This window comes from Penaeus chinensis, chromosome 26 (genome assembly GCF_019202785.1).
Source record: "Penaeus chinensis breed Huanghai No. 1 chromosome 26, ASM1920278v2, whole genome shotgun sequence".
Classification (NCBI taxonomy): Eukaryota; Metazoa; Arthropoda; class Malacostraca; order Decapoda; family Penaeidae; genus Penaeus; species Penaeus chinensis.
Genome location: NC_061844.1, coordinates 18,624,355 through 18,634,354, shown reverse-complemented (window position 1 = coordinate 18,634,354; position 10,000 = coordinate 18,624,355). Strand labels below are relative to the sequence as shown.

At 36.6% G+C, this 10,000-nt stretch overlaps 1 long non-coding RNA gene across 1 annotated transcript in view; it reads right to left on the bottom strand.

Annotated features, from left to right (window-relative positions):
- Positions 1-10,000, bottom strand: part of LOC125039099 — a 67,418-nt gene that overhangs the window by 291 nt on the left and 57,127 nt on the right. The gene's annotated exons all lie outside the window — the stretch shown is intronic.

Here is a 10,000-nt window from a genome sequence, read left to right as displayed (position 1 = left end):
TTGTTTGGTTTATATATATTTCTTTCTTTTAATTCGTTTATGTCGGAAGATAAGCGTTGAAAGATTGTTCTTTTTATGACTTATATCATATCAAGGCGCATTTCTTTGGAGGATGAGGGTAGAATTTCTCATATTTCTCTCTCCTTTTGTAAGGGAGAAAATAAAATATTGATTTATATTCGTTGTTTAAAAATTCCCTTCGCCTTCGCGGGTCGCTAGTGACGAGAAGTTATCAACTGAATCTTCTTGCAGGTTTAAGTGCATTTACAAATGTCACAAACAGATCAAAATTCGGATTGCTCGCTCTAATTCCTGGGTTTTGCAAACACACGAAATCTGAATTGACAGTTTTAACAAAAAAAAAAAAAAAATCAATTTCCGAAAACCCCCAAGAGACCTGACGGGATAAAAAAAAAACAAGAAAAAAAAATCATCAATGTCAGTAAATTGAACATTCAAGATTTCTCTCCTTGTCTAAATCACTGTCCTTGTTCTCGCCGTCAAAGACAATAAATCCACTAAACCTCGGGATCTACAAGGCGATCATTACTCCCCGAATGGAACTGGTCCGCAAGTTAACCAGTGACGTCACCAAAGCAAGATGGCCGAGGCTCAGAGACCACGGGCTCAAAACGATTTCGCTCTTGTAAATACTTCTTTTTGTTTGAGTGAACGAGCGTTTGGGTTTCCCGGGCTTGTTTGACATTCTAGTAGTTTCTTTGTATTTGCTAAGTACATTTGTCATGCTGGGATATATTTTTTTTTACATTTATATGTCATTTTTTTTAAAGACTAGCTTCGTGTTCGGTCCAAATTATTCACGAAGACTTTGGTATTCAATCTAGCGGTTAACCCAGTGATCATATTCAGAGGTACAGACTGCTAAGCAAAATGCATTATCTTCCACAAAATGCTGAGGAAAGTATCTCATGTCTATTGGAACCAGTTCAGGGACAGGTTTGATTGTTGTTCTCCGCCAAATTTCAATTTTTGAAAATCGCTTCTCTTCGCCCGTCATTTTCCTAATTCCTTTCTTTCTTCCCTCTTAATTATTTCTTCCTGATTTCTCCAAACGAATCTCAACTCTCGAATTCTTTATTTCTTCATTCCATAAATACCCTTCCCTCTCGTTGCAGATTTAGTATCTCCTTAATCTATATCTTTTTATTTCTCGAACTACACGGAGACAACAAGGACGCGCATAGACACAGTAAACCTTGAATTAATTTTCCTCTCGAAGGTCGGTCTAGCCTCTCCAAATCCCCCAAATAATGGATCGGTACCCACTCTAAGCACTACTGGCAGTCTGACACGGGCAAACGGGTTCCTTTGGCTCTGCAAATAAAGATAGACAATTTATTCGTCTCCTAATGCAAGTTCCTTGTTCTAATATTAATCATCAATGCGTTTTTTTTTAGGTCTACGATTCAGGTTACGATGATCAATATATTTGTGTATAAATATGTATATATAGATATAGATATAGATATATATATATAAACATTTGTTTTTCTTTGCTTTGCTTTTTTTGCATTTTATTTCTTCGTTCTTTCTTTTCTTTTTCCTTCTTTTTCCCTTTTTTTCTTACTCCTGTGTATTTGTCAATCCATCCATCTGTCTATCTATTTATACTTATTTGTCTCTTTCGTCTTAACTCTCATTCTCAGTCTCTCTCCCTTTCTCTCTCTCTCTCTCTCTCTCTCTCTCTCTCTCTCTCTCTCTCTCTCTCTCTCTCTCTCTCTCTTCTTCTTCTTCTTCTTCTTCTTCTTCTTCTTCTTCGCCGATCTTTCAGCAAGAGTCGCTTGTCAATTTTCGTCTATTGTAGATATAATTTCGATATCATTAATTGAGGTATGTCGAACCTTTTAGCGTTTTGAATCTTTTTTACTCAATGACTTTATTTCCAGATCAAATTATTTGTGTATTTATTTATTCATTTATTTGATTCTAGATTATGAATACAGACAGATCAGTCAACACAGACAGATAGACAGATAGACAGATATCGATACAAGACAAGATACAGGGAATAATAATTAGGTAATTTTAAAAGTGTTTTTAATAATAATACATGGAGCAAACAGTTATTTTTTGTTAAAAAAGAGAAAAAGTAAAAAGAGAGAGAGAAAAAAACAAAACAATATATATATGTATAAATAAATAAATAAAAAATGTTTTCGTATTTCTTTACTGTGTTCTTGTCACTGTTTTTCTTTTCCTTTCTCTTCCCTATTCCTTCTCTTTCTAATCCTCTTCCTCTTCTTTTTCCTCTTCTTCGTCTTTTACTTATTTCTATCTTCTCCGATTTCTTAATTTTCCTTTTCGTTTTTCTTCTTCTTCTTCTTCATTTTCCTTGTCTTTCTCTTCCTCCTTATTCTCCTCCTTTTCTTCTCTTCCTCCTCTTTTCTCTCCTCTTCTTCCTCCTTCTCTTCCTTTTCCTCATCTTCCTCTTTCTTCTTCTCCACTTTTTCCTTTTCCTACTCCTCCTCTTCTCTTCCTTTCTCCTCAAACTTTTCCTCCTCCTCCTCTTCTCTTCCTCCTCAAACTTTTCCTCCTCCTCCTCTTCTTCTTCTAATTCTTCTTCTCTTTCTTCTATCTCCACTTCCACCTCCTTCAACTTCTCGTCCTCCGCTTCCTCCTCCTCCTCCTTCTCCTCCTCCTCCACTTCCCCCTCCTCCTCCTCTTCCTTCTCCTCCTCCTCCTTCTCCTCCTCCTCCTCCTCCTCCTCTTCCTCCTCTTCCTCCCCCTCCTCCTCTTCCTCCTCCTCCTCCTCCTTCTCCTCTTCCTCCTCCTCCTCCTCCTCCTCCTCTTCCTCCTCCTCCTCCTCCTCCTCCTCTTCCTCCACCATCCTACCTAGTACAACCGAAAGAAAATGTCTTCAAGATGACAGCATCCTTAGCTCTAGACTGGAACAACCTTCTCGACCCTGAGGTAAGGCTGAGGTAAGATTAAGGTAAGGTAAGATTAAGGTAAGGCTAAGGATAGATTAAGGTAAGGCTAAGGTAAGATTAAGGTAAGGCTGAGGTAAGATTAAGGTAAGGCTGAGGTAAGATTAAGATAAGGTAAGATTAAGGTAAGGCTAAGGATAGATTAGGGTAAGGCTAAGGTAAGATTAAGGTAAGGCTGAGGTAAGATTAAGATAAGGTAAGATTAAGGTAAGGCTAAGGATAGATTAGGGTAAGGCTAAGGTAAGATTAAGGTAAGGCTGAGGTAAGATTAAGGTAAGGCTGAGGTAAGATTAAGGTAAGGCTGAGGTAAGATTAAGGTAAGACCAAGTTAAGATTAAGGTAATACTAAGGTAAGATTAAGGTAAGACTAAAGTAAGATTAAGGTAAGACTAAGGTAAGGCTGAGGTAAGATTAAGGTAAGAATAAGGTAAGATTAAGGTAAGGCTGAGGTAAGATTAAGGTAAGGCTGAGGTAAGATTAAGGTAAGATTAAGGTAAGACTAAGGTAAGGCTAAGGTAAGATTAAGGTAAGGCTGAGGTAAGATTAAGGTAAGGCTGAGGTAAGATTAAGGTAAGGCTGAGGTAAGATTAAGGTAAGACTAAGGTAAGATTAAGGTAAGGCTGAGGTAAGATTAAGGTAAGGCTGAGGTAAGATTAAGGTAAGACTAAGGTAAGATTAAGGTAAGACCAAGGTAAGATTAAGGTAAGACTAAAGTAAGATTAAGGTAAGGCTGAGGTAAGATTAAGGTAAGACTAAGGTAAGATTAAGGTAAGACCAAGGTAAGATTAAGGTAAGACTAAAGTAAGATTAAGGTAAGGCTGAGGTAAGATTAAGGTAAGGCTGAGGTAAGATTAAGGTAAGACTAAGGTAAGATTAAGGTAAGGCTAAGGTAAGATTAAAGCAAGGTAAGGTAAGATTAAGGTAAGGCTGAGGTAAGATTAAGGTAAGGCTGAGGTAAGATTAAGGTAAGGCTGAGGTAAGATTAAGGTAAGACTAAGGTAAGATTAAGGTAAGGCTGAGGTAAGATTAAGGTAAGGCTGAGGTAAGATTAAGGTAAGGCTGAGGTAAGATTAAGGTAAGGCTGAGTAAGATTAAGGAAAGATAAGGTAAGATAAGGTAAGGCTGAGGTTAGATTAGGGAAAGGGTGAGTAAGATTAAGGAAAAGACAAAGGTAAGATTAAGGTTTAGGTGAGGTAAGATTAAGGTAAGGCTGAGGTAGTTTAAAGGGTAAAAACTAAGGTAGTTAAAGGGTTTAAGTTTAAAGGAAAGGGAATAATGTAAGATTAAGGTAAGGATAAGGTAAGATTGGGTAAAAATTTAAGGTAAGTTAAGGTAATTTTTAAAGGGTAAGGTGAGGTAAGTTTAAGGTAAGGTAGGGTAGATTAAGGTAAGATTAAGGTAAGGTGAGTAAGTTAAAGGGTAAGGTAAGGTAAATTAAAGCAAGAAAGGCAAGGGCAGGGGGACGGGGATAATGTGTGTGTGTGTGTGTGCTTACATACTTACATAATTCTTACACAATACAAATTTATGAAATATAAAAAACACACGAAAGGGGGGAGGGGGGGGGCGCTGTGGTTTTAGTGTGTGTGTGTTTTATTAAAAATTTTTTTTTTTAGTGGCCTTGTGTGTGTTTTGTTTTTTTCTGTTGTGGTGTTGTGTTTGGTTTTGGTGTGTGTTTTGTGTGTGTGTGTGTGTGTGTGTGTGATGGGGTGGGGTTTTGTGTGTGTGTGTTTTTTTATAAGTACACACACAAACAACACCACAATATTTTTAAATATATATATTTTAATATATAATATTTATATATATATATAAAATATAATTTATATAAAATTTTATAATATATATTATATATGTTTTTTGTTTTTTTTATATATATATATCCATAAATATTGCTTTGGGAATGGAAATGGTAAGGGCACTGAAACAAATAAGAGGGGATAAAGAAGAAAAAAAAAAAAAAAAAAAATCGGTCCTTCCCTATTTTACATCACATCACATTTGCTTAAAAATTTTTCATATTTTCCCTTCCCCTTTCTTCTGTACCCCCTTTTTCCTCGTTCTTTGTCCTTTTTTTTTATCTTTTTTCCCCCTCTCCCTTCTTCTGTCCCTCCCCTTATCGCTGCCTCCCCCTCTCCCCTTTTTTTGCCCTTCTAAATTTCCCCCCAGGAAGAAGAAGAGGAAAAAGAAAGAAAAAAAGAAGAAGAAGAAGAGGAAGAGAAGAAGATGAGGAGGAGAGAAGAAGTATAGGGGGAAAGAAAAGAAAAAGGGGAAAGAGGGGGAAAGGAAAAAAGAAGAAGCTAGCAATTTGAGGATGAAACCCAGCCTAATACAAAATAGTGGCCCAGTTCTCTGTTAAAGATTCCGGGGGAGAGGGAAAAGGGAAAAGGGGAGAGGGGGGATGGGGGACAGAGAATAAAGGAAAAGGAAAGGGGAAAAAGAGAGAGAGGAGAAAAAGAAGGATGAAGGGGGGCTCTCCCCCCCTCTCCCCCCCTCCCCCTCTCCTCCCCTCTCCCCCTCCCCTCCCCCTCTCTCTCAAAAAAGAATAAATAAATAAATAAGTAAATAAATAAAAAATAAAATAAAAAACAAAGACATGAGATTTTATCAATCATCGATAAACTGACCTGAAATAATGAAATCAGCACATCCCCTTTTTTCTCTCTTTTGTGTTTTTTGTGGGAACCCTTAATTTTACGTAAAATAAAAGATTTAAAAATTGCCAAAGAAAAAGACATCTTGCGGCGTATACAGGGCCCAAAGGGCCATTTTTATTTATAATATTACTTTTGATTTTTTTTTAATGTTAAATTCAACTATTGTCTTTTCCCTTTTTCCCTTTCCCTTTCACTTCGAAAACAAAAGAAAAAAGAAAGAAAGAAAGGAAAAAAAAAGAGGGAAACAAGAAAAAAGAAAAACAAGAAGAAGAAGAAAAGAAGAAAAAAAGAAGAAAGGGAAAATGAAGAAAAAAGAAAGAAGAAAAAAGAGAAAAAGAAGAAGGGGAAAGAAAAAAATATAAAACATAAACTATATGGTTTTATTTTTATATATAATATATATTTATAATATAACGAAGACTAAATTACAGAGAATTGTGATACTTAGCCTTTTTTGTATTCGGGGGGCATAATTTCAGCGAAAGAGCCCGTGGGTTTAAGGGAAGAAGTGAGTTGAAATAAAATAGAAAAAATTGAAAATTGAAAAAAAATATATTTAATTAAGAAATAAAATTATTAAAATAAATTTTCATGCAAAAAAAAATTATATTTTTTATAAAGAAAATTCGTTTAAAACAATTATTTTTTTTTATAAAAGCTAATCATAAAAAAAATCATAAAATAATAGTAAAAAATAATAATAAAAACAAGATAAGTAGTGAATGCTGTTCATGTCCCGTCTGTCTGTTTTGTCTATTTTATCTTTTCGAACTATCTAATTTTTTCACGGGCGTCTATCCCTTGTTAAACCTATTCATTTATCACATTATTTATTAATTCGTCGTCTATTTACATGCAAATTCATATATATGAATTGGCATATATATATATAATATATTATATAAAATTTATATAAATATACATATATATTAATATAATATATATAAATAAAACATATTTAAATTTTTTTATACATATATACAACATATATATATATAAATATATATATATAAACAAATATATAATATATATAAATATATATATATATATTTATATATATATATAATTATATATAAAATATACACCCACATATATTACATTTTAAATACATACATTTATATATAAGATATACATATATAAAAAAAAATTTTATTATATTTATATATAAAATATATATAAAATTTTTCCCAATACATGAATAAATAATCCTTATTAACCAAAACGTTTTTTTAGATTCAGTTTGTGCAGGAAAAAGAAATAATTTTTTAGATTTTTACAGACTGCTAAAATCAAAACAAACCTAAAACACACGAAAAGCAAGAAAAATAATTAAAAAAAAAAAAAATAAATATATATAGTATATAATATAATATATATTATAACGGGAAAAATTGTTGCATCGAGACAAGGGGTGGCGACAGGTGCAAAAAATTCAAGGCCGGGGAAACCCAAATGGGCGAAGAAAGGAGGGGGAGAAGGGGGGGGGAAAGTTTTTTTGGGAGGGGGGGAGGGGGGAAATGAGTGTCACAGGGATAGTCAATTAGGAGGGAGGGGGAGGGGGAAGGGGGGAAGTGGTGGTGGGGGGGGGGGAAAGGGGGAGGGGGAAGTGGCGTTGGTAGGGGGAGGAGAGACGTAAGGAGCAGGAGAAAAGCGAAGGGGGGGAGGGGGAGGGGGAAGAGGGGAGGAAGAAGAAAACACATGGGAAGAGGGGGAATTAGTGGGGGGTGGGGGAAGGGGGAGGTAATGGGGGGGGAGGAAAAGAAGGAAGAAAACCCAAAGGGGGGGAGAGGGGAGTGTTTGGGGGAGGAGGGGGGGGGGAGAGGGTTTGGGGGGAGGGGGGGGAGGAAAGGAAGACAAACCAGGGGGGGAGATGGGGAGTTTTGGGGGGAGGAGGGGAAGGAGAGGGAGAGTGTTACGGGAGGGGGGGGAAAGGGAGAGGGAGAGGGGGGAGAGGGGGACGAGGGAGGGGGGAGAGGCGAGGGGGAGGGGGTGGGGGGGGGGAAGGGGGAGTGAGAGGGGAGGGGGGGAGGGTGCCGGGGAGGAGGGGAGGAGAGGGGGGGGGGAGGGGGGGAGGAGAAGGGAGAGGGAGGGGGGGAGTGTTGGGGGAGGAGGGGGAGGGAGGGGGAGAGGGGGGGGGGGAGAAGGAGAGGGGGGAGTGTTGGGGGAGGAGGAGGGGGAGAGGGAGAGGGGGGAAGGGGGGGAGGGAGGGGAGGGGGGGAGGGGGGGGGAAGAGGGGTGCCCGGGGTGCACCAAAGACATTTTCCGTGTCCTGGGGTGGAGCCCACGTTGCCCCTCCGAAGGTAAAAACCTTCATATATATTCTGGAAATTTAAATTTTCCCTAATTTTCTGAAGGGACAGTAACACAGGGTTTAAAAAATTTCTCAAAATCAGGGCTAATGAAAAATAAGGCAAAAAAATAGGTGGTGATAGAATGGGGCAGAAGGAAGGGGTTTACATTTTTTATTTGGTGTTTTATGTCTGTGAATTATAAATATAAATATATATACATAATTTATAATTGTATATATCATTGTGGTGGTGGGTTGTGGTTGTGTTGTGTTGTGTGTGTGTGTGCGTGCGTGCGTGGGGTGCGTTTCGTGCGTGCGTGCTTTTGTGCGGGGCGTGTGTGTGTGTGTGGGTGTGTGGTTTATAAAGATAGTTCAAAATATATTTATGCATATGTGTACACAACACACGCCAAAATATATTATATATAATATATTTATATATATAAAAATATATTTGTATGTATGTATGTGATCGATGATATGTATGTGAAAATTCACATACACACATAATAGACACACACACACACACACACAACACACAACACACACACCACACACACACACCACTCGCACTCAAAACACCCTATGGTGTGGTGTATATAATATGTAAATGTAGAAGAAAGTATACATGGTTAAACAAAATTTATCTGTTAATAAAACGTTTTATACACACACACACACACACATCACACAAAAAAAAAACACACACACTCACACATATAAAGTGTATATAATTTTTATATATATGTGTGTGTGGTGTGCGTGTGGGGTGTATTTATATATACATTATACATATATTATGTATGAGTATGTATATATATATTATATATTTATATATATATTATTCATATAATATTGCATCTGTGTATGTGTATGGTAATGCCACTGCAAAAACAAGAATAAGAGAAGAAAAAGAAATAGAAAGAAAAAAAATCGTCTCCATATGTTTACATCTACATCACATTTGCTAATATTGTCATATCTTCTTCCCCCTTTCTTCTGCTATCCCCTTTCCCTCGTTCTTTGTCTCCTTTTTATCTTTCTTCCTCTCCTCTTCTTCTGTCCCCTCTCCTTATCGCCTCCCTCTCTTCTCTCCCCTTTTCTTTTCCCCATTCTCATTCTCCCAGGAAGAAGAAGAGGAAAAAGAAGAAAAAGAAGAAGAAGAAGAAGAGGAAGAAGAAGAAGAAGAGGAGGAAGAAGAAGTAGTAGAGGAAGAAGAAGAAGAAGAGGAGGAAGAGGAGGAGGAAAAAGAAGAAGCTAGCAATTTGAGGATGTAACTAGCCTTAATAGCAACTAGTGGCTAGTTCTCTGTTAAAGATTCCGTGAGAGGGAAGGAAGAGGGGAGAGGGAAGGATGAGGGAGACAGAGAATAAGGATAGGAGGGAAAGAGAGAGAGAGGAGAGAGAAGGATGAAGGAGGCTCTCCCTCCCTCTCCCTCTCTCCCTCTCTCTCTCTCTCTCCCCCTCTCCCTCCCCCTCTCTCTCAAAAATGAATAAATAAATAAATAAGTAAATAAATAAAAAATAAAATAAAAACAAAGACATGAGATATATCAATCATCGATAAACTGACCTGAAATAATGACTCAGCACATCTTCTCAGTCTCCTTTCGTGTTTAGTGAACATTAATTTACGTAAAATAATAATGATAATAATTGCCAAAGAACGAGACATCTTGCGGCGTATACAGCCAAGGTCCATTTTTTATTTATATATTTACTTTTTATTTTTTTTAATGTTAAATTCAACTATTGTCTTCTTCTTTTTCCTTTCATCTTCATCTTCGAAACATAAACGAAAGAAAGAAAGAAAGAAAAGAGAAAAAAAAGAGGAAACAAGAAAAAAGAAAAACAAGAAGAAGAAGAAAAGAAGAAGAAAGAAGAAAGAAGATGAAGAAGAAGAAGAAGAAGAAAGAGAAAAAGAAGAAGGAGAAGAAAAAAATATATACACATATACGTATATGTATATATATATATATATATATATATATATATATAACGAAGACTAAATTACAGAGAATTGTGATGACTTAGCCATTTTATGTATTGCGGTTACATAATTTCAGCGAAAGAGCCTGTGGGTAAGCAAGAAGTGAGTTGAAATAA